At 36.7% G+C, this 17918-nt stretch overlaps 3 pseudogenes; 2 read left to right on the top strand and 1 right to left on the bottom strand.

Moving 5' to 3' along the window:
• Window positions 1-991: 991 nt before the first annotated feature.
• On the bottom strand, window positions 992-1573 carry LOC120148028 (annotated as a pseudogene).
• Window positions 1574-5970: 4397 nt separating this feature from the next.
• LOC120148042 lies at window positions 5971-8304 on the top strand (annotated as a pseudogene).
• A 7689-nt stretch (window positions 8305-15993) lies between these two features.
• On the top strand, window positions 15994-17282 carry LOC120148026 (annotated as a pseudogene).
• Window positions 17283-17918: the final 636 nt, after the last annotated feature.

Raw genomic sequence — 17918 nt, forward strand, 5'->3', positions numbered from 1 at the left:
AAAACAACCACTTAGGGGAACGGCTAAGCAAGTGGACAGGAAAGAGAAATGGATGTTTAAGCTCTAGACAAATATATGCAAAAAGCAAAAAGAAACCATATTTGAAACTCACTAGAAAAGCTTAAAACGACCACAATTTTCCTATGTTTTCTAAACTAGATAAAATCATAGCTTTACGCTAACAAATTTGACCTAAAACAGTGAAAACAGCCAAAAGAATATATATATATATATACACCATAGGAGCCCAAATCTTGCTCCCTTTAGAGAGTGAATGGCATTACCACAATTGTTCAAAGGGATATGAAAGAAGGGTGTAACAAGAAACTTTAATTCGATGCAGGGGAAAAATCGGATTCTATTTGGTAATTATCGACCCGAGCCTCCTACTCTTATAAAAAAATTATCGACCCGAGTCCGTCCAGCTTGAGCTATCAAGCAAGTCGAATTCAAGCATCCTAATACCCGATTCGAATAACTTGCGAGCGCAATTGAATTTTTTTTTTTTTTATTATGTATTTAAATATTCAAAATTGAACAAGCGAAAACTTAATTTTAGCTTAAACTTGAGTCTGGGAGTCGAGTAAACAAGCTCAACTGAGTGGAGCTTGACTAGTTCATTCATATCTCAAGCTGAGCTCAAACTTAAAATGATGATACTTGATCGAACTCAATATTGAGTTGTGTGTTTTAAGTTGAGCTTGAGTTTATCACTATTCGAGATTGGCTTGGCTCGATTATAGTGAAAGGCATAGCTTAATACCATAAAATCATGAACAATTTCACTGCAATACCTTCCTGAGATTGGAGGCTTGCTCTTCCAACTTCTCGATATCTGCTTCATCTGCAGGGCTACTCGCAGTTGAATCCGTTTCAAATGCTTTTGCCTATTTAAAGATAAAAAAGAAATTGCAGAATTGAATCCACATTCAAACTTTCAAAGGCTTCCTACGTAGCAAAAATATTTAATTTTAAACAAACCCAAGATTCCTACTTAACAATTTGAAACGCTGTTTATTTCAAACCATGAAAAAGTTCCTAAATTGAGCTGTAAAGAAACCCTAAACTTTGTTACAATACCTTTGAGAATTGGGAATAGCGGTGAGCACAGTGCGAAGAGCAGCGACAGAGATCTTATACCTAAGGCGAGCCTCATCGAGGGCGCCATTGGCACTACCTCCAGATCCACCCATCTCCAAGTGGTGGCCACCGTCGCAGGACGAATCACCGTTTCCTAAAACGGCGCCGTTGGAGAGAGAAGGGCCGTTAGGGCGGCGGTGTTAGTAACAGGAGTGTGGACCATAAAGCGGGGTTGCAAAGCTCGTCGTTCATGGAAGAGAGGATCTGAAAAGCGGCTTCAATGGTTTCTTCTAGATGTTTTAGGCCCTCTGATGCCAGCTCCTGCGTCATTTTGTTGCTGCTGTTTGTTGGCGTTGTTGTGGTACTTGCTACGGGATTTTCTTCCATTTCTCTGAATGAAGGGTTTTTGTGTTTTGTATTAGTTCGATTTTCCCTTGTTTCCTGTTTGGTGGCAGAGAAAATATCAAACGGAGAAATTTGTATCTCAGCGGTCCTGGTGCATAACGTTAACAAATCTGGGGGAAAGGCACATTAAAAAATATAAAACTTTTAATTTAATAACTAAATTTTATTCATTATTTTTTTAAATTATGTAAACAATCTCCTTTATTTAATGTCTGATCAATTTTGATCATAAATAAAAATTAATTATAAATAATCTTTAGTATTATTGGTCCCGATTTAAGTCCTTATCGTTATTGGTTCATCCTATATGTGATATGGCAATTTTTTTTTAAATCATATACTTCCACGTATATTCCTTCTTCCTCCTCCTCCTATTTCGACAAAACCAAGCAAAAACAAGCCTATTAAAATCCTCTCTCTCCACCTTCAACACGAATCATGCAAAAGCAAAACTTTGAGCTTTTCCCCCACCCACCATCTTCCACCTACCAACGAAGAACCTTAAAAATCAATCTTTTTTTCGTAAAAAAAAAGGAATACAAAAATAGACTCGTCTGGACGTTCGGAAGACATTGTTTCTTTGAACAAGATCAAGGCTTGGATTCTATTGCAGTAATGGAGGCTGGATATTCGGGCACCCATATTCAAAATGGGTTTTTTTAAAGACCTTTTTTTTCTTTTTTTTCCCCGAAGACCTCTTTGATACACAAGGAGAACCAGTTTGAGGAATCTATCATCTTCTTCTTCTTCTTCGTGATCATCTCCAAGATTTGATTCTCAAATTCGCCAACCCCATTTCTTGGATGCTTGTTTCCTTTGCAGGAAGCCTCTTGAGGGGAACAAAAACATCTTCATGTACAAGTTGGTGTTTAAAAAGATCTGATGAATCATTTTTTTAAAAATTTGGGGGTTTTAAATTGGGATTTTGATTTGGTTACTGATTGAGTTTGTTGCTGTTGTTGTACATGGATACTCCTTCCTGTAGCGAAGAGTGTAGACAATAGCAAATTGACATTGATGAGGCTAAAGAGAAAGGCAATAGCCTTTCTTCCTCCATGAAAGCTTTGAGGAAGAAGGATCAAGGGAAAGCCACAACTTCTACAAGAACCCAGAACTATTCTTTTCAAGCAGATCTGTAAACGAATAATGATATAAATTATAAAGGTGTTAGGTGATTAAATTGAATTGCATGAATAGTTGAGTGATTAAATTTGTAATTAATTTTTTTTTATTTAAAACAATGCTGTTTAAACGATCGAATCACACCTTAATAAAATTAAGATTGATAACAAAAACTTGAAGATCATTTGAAAAACAAGCTTCGTGTTGCGCTTTCCTTATTAATATTTCTGCAAGCGATCATAAGAGAACGAGGGTCATCGATAATTGATTCTCTTTCTTAATGTTCGTTATGTATAATAGCGGTAACGATTAAAAGAACATTAAATAATAACAATACAAGTGATTTAAACTACGATTGCTCTTAATCAAATATCAAAAGAATTGATTTTTTTTTGCTTCCCCTTTTTAGACAACTGTCAACGTGTCTATTGGAGTTAGAAATTGACCATTGTTAGATTTTACCAATATGTAAAGGTAAAGTACACAAATGGTAAACTGACTATATAATATTATTTTGTTGAGTCTCTTTATTATTAAAAATTATAAAATAGTTATCCGATTATTTATGTTCAAAACTCATCATTTTTCGTTAAAAAAATAACGGTAATCTGAGCTGGACATTAACCTGCTGATTGAAATATAATAAAAATCTGATCTTATAATCTCAAATGAAAATCATATCTCAGTAAACATATTGATGTCAAGTTGAAACGATCGTTAATTTTTTAAGAGAAAATGACGAGTTTGAAAGATAATAAATAGTCAAATGATCATTTTGTAACTTTTAATAGTCGAGAGACTCAACAAAGTAACTCCTTATAATTGAAGAATCATTTTATAAATTTTAATAATATAAAATTAATAAAATAATATTTTATAATCGGAAGTCCATTTAAATAATATATATATATATATATATATACATTTTAATTTTAAACTCCCATTTTTATAAATAATATTACTACATCAAGAAAAAACTCTTTTTTAAATTCTCAAATTCAGGTTTTGGGGATTTTTATTTAGCGGCAGAAAACGAAATCAAAATTAAAACTGGGAATTCTTCAATGCCTTCTCTCATATTGAATTCTCTGTCAAACGGGTAATTTTCTTTTCCCCTTTTCTGCATGTTTTAGTATACTCTTTTTGTTTTGCTTAGCATGCAACTCTTTAGGAATTCTTTTTAAAGCCATTGATTGTGTACTCCTGATAGAGAATTTCTAGGGTTTTTATCAGACAATAATTACTGAATTATGGGAAATTTGAACGTGAAATACGTGAACTGTTGGTTGTATTTTTTGGCAATCTCAAACACCGTTGAAATTTGAATTGTTCTTATCGATGAACTTGAATTTTTATTTTACATTTTGTTGGTTTGGTATTTAAATTGTTGTATTCGTTGAATGTGGATTAGGTTTATCTTTGATGGTGTTTGGTTTTGTTGTTTGAAGTGAAATCTTGAAAAGTTTACTGAGAATTCAGTTTCCCAAGGGGCGAAACCCTTGGGAAACTGAATTATGATATGTTTAGCTTCTTGAAGAATTCTATGGAGGGATAAAAATGAAGCCATTAGAATCTGTAACTTGATGAATTCCAAGGTTTTTTTTTAATGTTCTGTGATATTCTCAGTGCATAACCTTATGGCATTGTGACTGCGTTCACTGCAATGTGTTTTGAAATCCATTAAGATCTTGTTGAAGATTCGGTACTAGAGTATGCCATGATGTCAAATGAATGACCTCCCACACATTTTTGTCTTGTTTGAGTTAGAATTATCAGATAAGGACACTTTCTGAAACATGTTTTCTCCAGATATATTTTGATTGTTTCAAAAGTTCGGTAAAGTTCATTTAGATCCAAAATGAATGAGTTTGTCTACTTTCGACAAATAAATTCCCAGTAAATTACATTTCTTTTTCTGCAATGTGTTGTTTCCAAATCTGTTTTAGTTATTTCACGAGTTCAATACTCAAGTTCATAGACTTTTCAATAACTGCCCTTGCCCTTCCCACACTTCTTTTTCTTTTACTGTAGTTTCTTGGATAAAATGCATTTTGCTTAATGTGTTTGATTGCAACTCTGGTGTATGTTTCTTTTGGAAGTTTGAATTACCTTCCTACGAATTTTTACTTTTTTAGCAAATAGATTCCTTGAAAAGAGATTTTGTAATTTGTTCAATCTTATTAGTGCTTTTGTTTGTATTTGTTACTTGCAATGAAACCACTTTCTTTTATCACTTTTTATGCTTTGTATTGTTTTCAAATCTGTAAAGTTCAAGTTTATTGAGTTTGAAGCAAATGACCTTACCACGCATTTTTGTTATTTCAGTCACTAGAGTACGCCATGATGTAAAATGAATGGCCTCCCTCTCTGTTATATATGAGTTAGAATTATTGGATACGGACAGTTTCTTCAACATGTTTTCTCCAAATATATTTGATTGTTTCAAAGTTCGGTAAAGTTCGTTTAGATCCAAAGTGAATGAATTTTTATTCTTTCGACTAATAAATTCCATTTAATTACATTTTTTCTGCAATGTGTTATTTCCAAACATACTTTGCTCATGTTAAAATTTTGGCACTCTTAGTTCCTTTAGCTTTCAGTGAATGACCATCCCGTGCATTATTAGATGTTTCAGTTATGCAGTGTGTTGCTTCCAAATCTGTTTTAGTTATTTCATAAGTTCGGTACTCAAGTTCATAGACTTTTCAATAACTGGCCTTCCCGCACTTTTTCCCTTTTACAGTAGTTTCTTGGATAAAAGGCATTATGCTTAATGTGTTTGATTCCAACTCTGATGTATGCTTCTTTTGGGAGTTCTAATTACCTTCCTACGCATTGTTTTTACTATTTTAGCAAATAGATTCCTTGGCAAAATGATTTTGTAATTTGGTCAATCTCATTATTGCTTCTTGTGTGTATTTGTTACTTGCAATGAAAACACATTTTTATCACTTTGTATGCATTATATTGTTATCAAATCTGTAAAGTTCAAGTTTATTGAGTTTTTGAAGCGAATGACTGTACCACACATTTTTGTTATTTCAGTCGCTAGAGTCTCAGTCACGGGTCTTTTGAATATATGGAGTTTGATTAATTAATTGGTATTATTGTTTTATGTTTGTAGCTATCAGTTAATTTGCAGATCAACAAAATTGTGTTATTATTTTCCTGTTCTGCTGAAGAAGTTTCCTTATATTGGGTTACACAACACTTGATGTCTTCTGATGCATGTAAAATCTTAGATTTAGGTTTTTTAGTGTTAGAATTTGTTCTGATACCGTATTCGATGACAAATCAGATAATGAACTGAAGAAAGAAACAGAAAACGGTTAGCGCAGGCAGAGAGTCATCTGCATAACTAAAATGGATTGTAACAAAGATGAGGCCATTAGAGCTAAAGAGCTTGCTGTTGCGGGGATGGATGCTGTTGGTGCCAAAAGATTTGCTTTGAAGGCTCCAAACTTGTATCCCGAGCTTGATGGTCTTCCTCAGTTGCTTGCAACTCTCGATGAGTACATATCCGCAGATAAAAAAATCAATGGAGAAGTCGACTGGTACAGGGTGCTTGCTGTTCAACCGTTTGCTGATGAGGATACAATTCGGAAACATTACAGGAAGCTGGCTCTTTTTTTCATCCCGACAAAAATAAATCTGTAGGTGTGGATGGGGCTTTCAAAATTCTATCTGAAGCTTGAAATTTGTTGTCTGATAAAGCAAAGAGAATCGCTTATGACCAGAAAAGCAAATTGAGGGGCAGTTATACTAATCTTTCACATGGGAAATCTTCGTCAGCAGCAACGACTAGTCGTAACGGTTTCCATAATTTCTCCGACAAGAATATTTCACCAGTGGTTGTAACAGTGCTACTTATTCCAAGCCTGCTCCTCACACAGTGAAAAACGATACCTTTTGGACAACCTGCAATGCCTGTAAGATGTATTTTGAGTACTCTAGGGTTTACGTCAACTTAAATCTTCCTTGTATCAATTGTCGCACACCCTTTTTTGCTGTTGAGACACCAGCCCCGACTATAAATGCCAGTAGTAAGTATACTTCTTTTTCCAAATTCACGCAGCAACAAAAATTTCGCCAGGTTCATAATGCTGGACAGGCAAGATTTTCTGGTTTATCTACAAAACTTTCTCGAAAAGGAGTGTTCCCTAGATCGGGAAGTAACATAAATGTATTTTCACCAGTTTCTTTCACCACTGGTGTTACTCATTCAGCCAGTGAAATTTTAAGACACAACGAATTACAGACTGATATCACTAGAGATGAAAACTTGCACAAGAAATTTCATCCTTCTCAGAAAACTGATGCAGGTTTAGGTACCGGGTCCTCGGCTTCTGTTTCTAGTTTTGTGTCAAAGAAACAAAAACCTAAGAAGAGGCACACAGATGAAATCGAGATGGGAAATCACTCAGCCATGGGAAATGAAGGGTTAGTGTTTCTAGTTTTCAAAAGAGTGGTCTTGAGAATACTGCCGGAATCTCTAGAACTAATAGCATAAAGCAGCCTTCACAGCTGGAAATGCGGAATATTCTGATGGAATTGGCTAAGAGAGAAATCAGCAGGAAACTAAATTCATGGAAACTAGCTTCTCTATCAGTTGCTTCGAATAAACCAAAGGCTTTTGATGGGGGATCAATGATAAGGATGAAGGAAAAGGAAAAATGCTATAAGCATGAAATCTGGTGCACACGAAACCATGAAGTATGCTGATATCAAGTCTAGTATTCGGCCCGAAAGTTCTTACACTGTTGATTCTCATATCTGTCCTGCTACGAAGGAACCTGATCCAATGTCCATGAATGTTCCAGATCCCGATTTTCATGATTTTGACCAGGATCGTACTGAAAAGTCGTTTGGCGAAAACCAGGTTTGGGCTGCTTACGATGATGATGATGGGATGCCTCGTTATTATGCGATGATTCATGGTGTGATATCATTAAAACCTATCAGATTGCGGATGAGTTTGCTTAATTCTAAAAGCAATGCCGAACTGGCTCCGGTAAACTGGATTAATTCCAGCTTTTACAAAACTAGTGGGGCTTTCTGGGTAGGCAAATATGAAGTTAATAGGTCTCTCAATTCATTCTCGCACAAGGTGAAGTGGTCAAAAGGCCAGAAAGGAACAGTTCAAATATATCCGAGGAAGGGAGATGTTTGGGCTCTCTATAGGAACTGGTCCACTGATTGGAATGAGCTTACACCTGATGAAGTGATACACAGATATGAGATGGTTGAGGTGCTCGAAGATTACATGAGCAGACGGGCGTTGCTGTTGCTCTACTTGTGAAGGTGCCTGGGTTCAAGACAGTGTTTCGGAAGCATTCCGAACAGAGTAAAATGCAGACGATTCCCAGAGAAGAGCTATTTCGATTTTCTCACCAGGTCCCTTCATATTTGCTCACAGGTCAAGAAGGTTTAAATGCTCCTAAGGGTTGCTTGGAGCTTGATCCTGCAGCTACACCATTCGACCTTCTTCAGGTATTAACTGAAGCTCAGGTGAAAGAAATGAAAGTGATCACCAAAACAGTTCAGGAAAGGAAACCAAATATTAGGGTAGAATCTGCCGGACAAGCTGTTATTGAAGAAGAGAATGTAAATAAGAAACCCCGGATGCTTGTTTACTGTACACGACAACTAAGAAAACGGGAAACCTAGGATTTTTTTAATGAGAATAGAAGGATTTACAAATTTTGTTCTCCGATAGGAAAGCACCCTCACGGTTAAATGGCAAAAAAGAACAAACCGGCTAAGACAGATGATATTTTCTTTTACAGCGAGATGAAGAATTCACAAAGTTTATAGTTATTATAGTCTCTCATCCCTTGAAACAATGGAAATTCAGGAATCTGCAGATAGTTGGACGATGGAACCGACTTCAATGCTAAAATGGGTAACTCTTCTTTCTTCTAGTATATTTTTTATTGAATTTCTTTTTTTGGGGTAAAATGTACCCTTGGAAAGGGCTTATTGTTTGCAGCACTTTGTCAAAAGAATCCTGCTAGGAGCTGCCTCCCTTTGTTAAAACCACAATTCCCCTTCAAAATGTGTTTAACAACATTGCCTGAAATTGAATCTCATGCTATTTTTATTACTATGCCTTTGCCTTGTAAATAGTTTCTAGTATTTCATTGCAAACCTTTACTAATAACTAGATCTCTCAATCGGGTTAATCAGGTCAGTCGAGGGTCTGATTGCAGCAACCAGAACATATGAGGGTCATTATAAAAATTAAGTGGTGAAGGTTGAGATTCGAGTTCGAATTCGAGTTTCAATCGAATTAAATTTGAGAATTTTTCAAATTCAGTTTTTTTCAAACTCAAATCAAACTTCAATTTTTGATTTCGAGTCGAGTTTGACAATTTTAAACTCGCAGGCTTTCGAGTTGAGTCAAACTCAGATTTGAATTTTTCGAGTCAAATCGAACTTAACAATACTCAAACTCAACTTGTTTGCGGCTCAAATTATCACCACGTACATCGCATACAAGATTAACTGACCAAGCCTGTAGTATACTAGAAAGGGATATTGCTTTAATCTTGGTTAACATTAGGTTTCAAGTTTAATCTCAAATAATCCATATATACTAAGCCATTCTAAGTTTACCAAGGCTTTAACAAACTAGAAATCAAGAACACTCACCTAATAGTAACAAAAAGAAAGTTTAAACTGAGTAATACAAAGAAATAAATCCCACATCAATTAAACATAATACTTTTATTAGTGTTTAAATACAGTTTTTCGATATATCTTTTTTGAGTAATTGAAGATAAGGTTTATACATGTATATTAATAATTGTTTGAATCAAACAAATGAGATTTTTATGAAAATCACACCTTATTTTATCATTTTATAATACCCCTAATCCGATTTGGTCAAAAATCATGTCGGAAATATCAAGTTAACTTATCGAAATTTAATCATAGTAAAAATATGAAGGTCCCAAAACATTTTAATTCATCAAAAATAAGTTTAAAACACAAAATTTACGTCAAAATGAAAGTGAACAAATAGCGTGACCATTTCAATAGTGTGTTTGGTCCGGAAACCGAAAGACTACGAGCCTCGATACGACCCCCACTCGTGAGTCATGACTGGATCTTCCTGTCATGGTCCTAGAAGGGGAATTAGGGATTAAGGGTGAAGAATTAGGGATTGATGATGAGAGAATGGGGGAATTGAGAAATGAATTGGGGAATTCGAAATTACCTGACTCTTTATCTGATGCTAGCGTGGGCAATTGGACTAAGGAGGATAACTGGGCTAAGGAGGACATCTGGGTTGAAGGAAGTTAGAAACAATGATGAAATCGGGCCATAGCTGAGCTGGACAGGAACAGTTATTTTGTTAAAAAGAATCTTACAGCTGTAACTAAATAATTGAGCAAACTGAGCAATATATAGAATGTAATGGAAAAAAATGAGAATTATGAATGAAAATTAAGAATCCGTTTTCTGTAAAACCACCTTTTCTTCTTCTTCTACAATCCTTTCTCACAAATTTCAGGTACAAACCTAACAATTGGTAATCAGAGCTAAGTCAGTGATCCCAAACAAATCTACACGCTGGGTAAAACAAAAAAGATGAAAAACACTAGAACCGTGGAGGTACAAGAACAAGCAATAGAGGTTAAGGATGAAGAGGCCTTACCATCTTGGTGGGCTGGACAGAAGGCAGAGCTGGAGGGAAGGATACAAACATTGGAAGAGGGGATGATTGAAAATAGAGTCTATTTGCAGAGAATCCTACAGTTGGTCAATCAGGCAGCTGAGGAAAAAGATTCACCTCGGTTAGAAAGGAGTCAACCACCAGCAGCTGCAAAACAAAACAAAGAAGAAGGTAAGCTTCCATGTTTGGTTACTGTTCTTGGTGAGCATGAGAAGTATACATTTAAAACTGGTGAACCGGGAATATTAGCTCCTAAACCTGTTAATACACCTCCACTTTGTGAAAATCAACCTCATGCTAGAGTGGATGTGCAAAAATTAAAAGGGGGGGGGAATATAACAAAAATGGGAGAATCATCCATTGTGGAAGATGTTCATTCAAGTTATGTTTTTAGACCAAAAATAGAACTTCAAATGTTTGATGGAACAAATCCTAGAAGCTGGGTAAAAAAATGTCAGAAGTATTTCTCAATCTTTAGAGTACCTGAAGGTCAGAAAGTAGAATTAGCTACCATGTATTTAACAGGGAAGGCTGAGACCTGGTTTGATGGCTATATAGCTCAGAAACATAAGGTGAACTGACATGAATTTACAGCAGATATAAGTCATAGATTCTGTGATCAGAATTGTAATGACATTGTGGAAGAGTTTAACAAGCTGATTCAAAAGAATTCTGTAGAAGACTATCAAGAGAAGTTTGAGGAGTTGAGGTCTTACATGCTGCAGTATAGTCCATTTTTGGAGGAGGGGTATTTTGTTTCTAGTTTCCTGAGTGGATTGAAAGAAGAAATTAAGCACAGGGTTAAAATTCATAATCCCACAACTTTAGCTACTGCTTTTAGATTGGCTAAATTAGTGGAATTGACTTGGGAAGTGGAAAACAGGAAACTGAGGCTCCAGCCTAGAGCAGTATCTACAGGACAGATCTTCAACTACAAGGTCCCACACACTAATTTGAATCAATCACAAAAAGGAGCTGTTCAGAATTTGAACCAGAGTAAACAATCATTGGTGGAGTATAGAAGGACACATGGATTATGTTATAAATGTGGAGAGAAATTTAGTCCAGGACATCAATGCAAGGTCAAACAATTAAATTTAATGGAGGATACAGGAGAGTTTGAAATTCTGGAAATAGGAAATAATGAGGCTATTGCAACAGACCCTGTAGAAGAAGAGCTAGAAATTTCTATAAATGCTATAACAGGGCAGACAAGCCACCACACATTGAGGATTCAAGGACACATATCTAGGAGACCTCTAAACATTCTCATAGACAGTGGAAGCACACACAGTTTTATAACTGGTCAATGGTCCAAAGGAGTGGAATTGGAGCAAACTCATCCTTTGACCATTACAGTTGCTAATGGTGAAAAGTTGTACAGTTCAGCCATGAGTAAAAAGTTAAAATGGGGAATGCAGGGTTCTCAGTTTGAACATGACTTCAGAGTTTTAACTCTAGAAGGAAGTGATATGGTGCTAGGAGTGGACTGGATGAAAAAGTATAGTCCACTACTGATGAATTTCAATAATATGACCATGAGTTTTAAAAAAGATGGGGAGGAGATTACTTTAAGAGGAAAACAGAATTCACCTACTGTCAAAGTGATTTCAGACAGTAAATTGCAGAAATTGATGGGGAAGAACAGTGATATAACAGGGGAAATTTTTTATGCTAAGTGGGGAAATTAGAACTAACATGGTACCCGTGGAATTAAAGAGTTTATTAGAGGAGTATTTAGCTGTTTTTGAGGAACCAAAAGGGATGCCACCTCCAAGAGAACATGATCATTCTATTACACTAAAAGAGGGTACAGAAGCAGTGAACATTAGACCTTACAGGATGCCCTATCATCAGAAGTCAGAAGTGAAAAAACAAATTAAGGAAATGGTGTCTTCTTCTATAATACAGACCAGTAAAAGCCCATTTGCTTCTCCTTGTTTGTTGGTCAAGAAGAAGGATGGAAGTTGGAGAATGTGTATTGATTATAGGCAATTGAATGCCTTAACTATAAAAAACAAATTTCCAATTCCTGTAGTGGAAGATTTGTTGGATGAGTTGACTGGAGCAGCCTATTTTTCTAAGTTGGATTTAAGATCAAGGTATTGGCAGATTAGAATCACTCCTGAAGACATTCCTAAAATAGCCTTTAGGACTCATCATGGTCACTTTGAGTTCAAGGTTATGCCTTTTGGATTAACAAATGCCCCAGCCACTTTTCAGGCATTAATGAACAAGTTGTTTGGTCCTTACCTAAGAAAATTTGTATTAGTTTTCTTTGATGACATACTCATTTACAGTCCTGATCTAAAGAAACATGCCATGCATCTTAGGACTGTTTTGGAAGTCCTTAAGCAGAATCAACTGTTTGCTAAAAGAACAAAATGCTTCTTTGGTCAACAGGAGGTGGAATATTTGGGCTATATTATATCTAAGCAGGGAGTGGCTACTGATCCAGCAAAGATACAGGCAATGCAACAATGGAAGCTGCCAAAAACTCTTAAATCCTTAAGGGGTTTCCTTGGGCTGACAGGGTATTACAGGAGATTCATAAAAGGATATGGAGAGATTGCTAAGCCTTTAACTACTATGTTAAAGATGGACCAGTTTCAATGGATAGAGGAAAGTAAAGCTGGTTTTGAAATTTTAAAAGGTGCAATGTGTCATGCTCCTGTCCTAACATTACCTGATTTCAATAAAAGTTTTTGTTTGGAGACAGATGCAAGTTCTAGGGGAATAGGAGCAGTTTTGTCTCAAGAAGGCAGACCAGTGGCTTATTTAAGCAGAGCATTGGGACCTAAGCAATTAGATCTATCCATTTATGAAAAAGAATACCTAGCCATACTCATGGCTATCTCTAAATGGAGACATTACCTAGAAGGAGGACCATTTATTATTAAAACAGACCATGAAGCTCTTAAGCATTTACTGGAACAGAAGCTCACTACTTCAATACAGAAAAAAGGGCTTACAAAATTATTGGGACTGGATTATGTTATTCAGTACATGAAGGGCAGACACAATTTGGCAGTAGATGCATTATCCAGAAGAGATGAGGAGGAAGTAGAGTTACAACAAATGACTGCTACTGTTGTCATTCCTACTTGGGTTCAAGAGGTTGAACAAAGTTATCAAGGTGATTCCCTAGTTGCTGAAATGGTTACTAAATGACTGCTACTGTTGTCATTCCTACTTGGGTTCAAGAGGTTGAACAAAGTTATCAAGGTTGAACAAAGTTATCAATGTTTGGAGACAGATGCAAGTTCTAGGGGAATAGGAGCAGTTTTGTCTCAAGAAGGCAGACCAGTGGCTTATTTAAGCAGAGCATTGGGACCTAAGCAATTAGATCTATCCATTTATGAAAAAGAATACCTAGTCATACTCATGGCTATCTCTAAATGGAGACATTACCTAGAAGGAGGGCCATTTATTATTAAAACAGACCATGAAGCTCTTAAGCATTTACTGGAACAGAAGCTCACTACTTCAATACAGAAAAAAGGGCTTACAAAATTATTGGGACTGGATTATGTTATTCAGTACATGAAGGGCAGACACAATTTGGCAGTAGATGCATTATCCAGAAGAGATGAGGAGGAAGTAGAGTTACAACAAATGACTGCTACTGTTGTCATTCCTACTTGGGTTCAAGAGGTTGAACAAAGTTATCAAGGTGATTCCCTAGTTGCTGAAATGGTTACTAAGTTAGCTATTTCCAGGCAAGAGGCAGACTGGTCTTATTCCAGAAGTATCTTAAGATATAAAGGGAAGGTTTATATTGGGGAAACTGGTTCTTTAAGACAACAGAATCTACAAGCTCTACATGATTCACCACAAGGTGGCCATTCAGGTATACAAGCTACCTACCACAGGGTGAAATCTTATTTCTATTGGAAAGGGATGAAAAACATGGTTAAAAGCTATGTGCAGCAGTGTGATATCTGTCAGAGAATAAAGGATGAACATGTGTTAAAACCAGGACTATTACAACCTCTTCCAATTCCTCAACAAGCTTGGGAATTTGTTACAATGGACTTTATTGAAGGTCTCCCTACTTCTAACATGTATAATTGCATCCTGGTTATTATTGACAAGTTTACCAAGTATGCACATTTTCTACCCTTGGTGCATCCCTTCACTGCAGCAGATGTAGCTAAAATCTACTTGGATCAGATTTATAAACTACATGGGCAACCAAAGATAGCTCTATCTGATAGAGACAAAATTTTTACTAGCCTTTTTTGGACAGAATTAATGAAGCTCCTAGGAACTACTGCCCTATTCACTACAGCTTACCATCCAGGAACTGATGGTCAAACAGAGAGACTAAATTAGTGCCTAAAACAGTATTTGCGTGGAATGTGTTTTATGAAGCCTACTAATTGGAGTAAGCGGTTATCACAAGCTGAATGGTGGTATAATACAAGTTTCCATACTGCTTTGGGAGCAACTCCATTCACAGCTTTGTATGGATATATTCCCCCTACTATGACATGGCTAACAGACTCTAAAGTAGCAGATGTATAGCAATTATTACAAGAGAGGGACAACATGAATATTGTTCTACAAGACCAGCTAGATAGGGGACAGCAACGCATGAAATATTATGCTGATAAAAAGAGAAGTGATAGAGAGCTTTAAGTTGGTGATGAAGTTTACCTCAAATTACAACCTTACAGACAAATCTCGGTGGCCCTCAGAAAAAATTTGAAGTTGTCTGCAAGGTACTATGGACCCTACAAAGTCATCGAAAGAATTGGGTCAGTGGCTTATAAACTGCAATTGCCTGACAGTTCAAAGATACACCATGTTTTTCATATTAGTTTGCTAAAGAAGAAGATTGGGAACAAGACAGTTACCTCTCGAGATCCACCAGAAGTCAATGCGGATGGACAGCTTCGTGTTTTTCCATCTCTGGTATCAGACAAGCAAATGGTGAAGAAAGACAAAAAGGCAGTAACTCAATTGTTGATTCAATGGGCGAATTTGGGACTAGAAAGTGCTACATGGGAAGACTTTACAGTGTTGAAGTCACAATTTCCTGACTTCGATCCTTGGGGACAAGCATCGACTGCAGGAGGAGGTATTGTCATGGTCCTGGAAGGGGAATTAGGGATTAGGGGTGAAGAATTAGGGATTGGTGATGAGAGAATGGGGGAATTGAGAAATGAATTGGGGAATTCGAAATTACCTGATTCTTTATCTGATGCTAGCGTGGGCAATTGGACTAAGGAGGATAACTGGGCTAAGGAGGACATCTGGGCTGAAGGAAGTTAGAAACAATGATGAAATCGGGCCATAGCTGAGTTGGACAGGAACGGTTATTTTGTTAGAAAGAATCTTACAGTTGTAACTAAATAATTTAGCAAACTGAGCAATATATAGAATGTAATGGAAAAAATGAGAATTATGAATGAAAATTAAGAATTTGTTTTCTGCCTTTTCTTCTTCTTCTACAATCCTTTCTCACAAATTTCAGGTGCAAACCTGACACTTCCGTAACAAGGCTTGTTATAAATCAAAGACCTAACAATTTCACATAACTGCACAAAATAAGTAAATAAATAAATAAATAATGACTGAAAATGATCAAGTAACAAACAAGGGGGACCTCCACCAAATAAGCTTAAAACAGTTAAAATACAGAGATGAACCAATTAAACAATGCCCTAAATGAGCCTATGCTGAAATCAATTCATGCAAATTAGGTGACTTCACTGACATCTGATAATAAAGGAAAAGTTAACCCTTGAAACAAAAGCTAAAAGTCATTTCTTCTTTCTCACTCGAGATGATTTGAAGAATGACAACATAATAATGACCAGATGCAAACCAACTTGTAATTACCTTGGGAGGAGGAGGATGTGATGGTGGCGGACGTAGTGCTCGAAAAGGAAGAAAATGCCTCCTGAAGTATCACAGTCTCGTGCCCTTCCGGTCATTTCATCAGTTCAGTTTTCTTGTTCTGCAGCCTCGGGCGCCAGCCTGGAATTGGACGGAACTGCTAGAAGGATGAAATTTCCGGGAAAGAAACTACTTCCGGTGCTTGTTTTCGTCCTGGCGTGCCTTTCCATTTTAAGACTTCTTAACGTCGCAATTACTACTACATATTCTTCATCCCAAGCTGCTGCTTTGTCATCGTCTGTTGAACAGGAGTGTTCACCACCGCCTTCTGAATGCATTAAGGTACAATCAAATGCACCAGGGGTCGAGTCGGGTCCACATAGAACCACCACCGATGAAACTCTTCTCATGCCAAAGGAATTCATGTTTCTTTCAAATCTCATAACCAGTAAAGCACCTTGTAACCTCCTTGTTTTTGGTCTTCAACCGCAGTACCTCAACTTATCATCTATAAATGAAGGAGGGAAAACTCTTTTTCTCGAGGATGACCCTTACAAGATAAGTCAAAACAAAGCGGATTCTAATGGGACTCGAATTTATAAGGTTGAGTACCAGGTACCAGCTAGGAAGGCATACAACATGCTCAAGCATGCCAAGGAAAATCCTATTTGAGCACCTCGTACAAGTCTGCTCCAGCAATCAACTTGCAAATTGGCATCGAGAAATTTACCACAAGAAGTGTATCAGCTTAAATGGGATTAGTGGTGGTGGACGGACCAAGTGGGAACGCACCGGAAGCACCAGGCAGGATGTCAACCATCTACACTGCTAGCATGTTAGCCAGAGCTGGTAAGGCGACTGATGTTGTAGTACATGATGTTAATAGGACGATTGAGAAATGGTTTTCCTGGGAATTCCTCTGCGAAGAGAACTTGGTTTCTGCTAAAGGAAAATTCTGGAACTTTAGGATCTCAAATCTATCAAATTCTACAAGGTTTTGCTCTTCTGAGACGGTTAAGATAGAGATATAGCCCTCTTTACCTGCAGCAACAGAACAATCAATGGCATCATTTCTACCGGTCGGATATCATAACATTTGTGAATAGAGATCATCCCATTTGGCTTTACAAAAGTTATACAAGAAAAATTAGTGTCACATCCGGAATATAATAGGTGGGGAGCCATATATATATATAACATAATTATCCTCACATAGTTAATGATGAAAATCAGGCTCAAATAGGCAAGATTCATGCAATACGTTTCAGCATTGGAGAGTGTGAGTACCTGGACCAGAATTGAATGTTGTTCATGCATGTAAATGAACAGTAGGCACTCGGACAGCCCAAATTGAAGGGTGTGTCAGTGTGTCTGCCTTGCTGCATATTTTGTTCATGTGTGTAAATTTAGAGAACATATATATACATAGATATATAGATATATATACGGCACTTGGTTAGTACTAACAGCTCTAACGATAATCTTTCACGAGTTGAATCTCATGATAAATCAAGGGAAAGTAGCGCATGGTAAGGTTTGCCAATTATATGTACAATCTGGGCACCAAAGGTCAGAAATCCACTTTTCAATCCAGTATAGCAAATCTGATTACTTCAGAAACAATAGGCACATACATTCATTTATGAGACAACTAAAAGAATGTGGGAAACGGGAAACCATTTATTATGGTGTACACTGTACACAACTTTCAGGGATGGAGAAAATAATACATTTAGGGAATCTCCACAGTTGCTAAATATCCCAGGGTGAAATCGCCACGAGTCCATGA

This window comes from Hibiscus syriacus, unplaced genomic scaffold (genome assembly GCF_006381635.1).
Source record: "Hibiscus syriacus cultivar Baekdansim isolate YM2019G1 unplaced genomic scaffold, ASM638163v2 tig00110946_pilon, whole genome shotgun sequence".
In the NCBI taxonomy this organism is placed as follows: Eukaryota; Viridiplantae; Streptophyta; class Magnoliopsida; order Malvales; family Malvaceae; genus Hibiscus; species Hibiscus syriacus.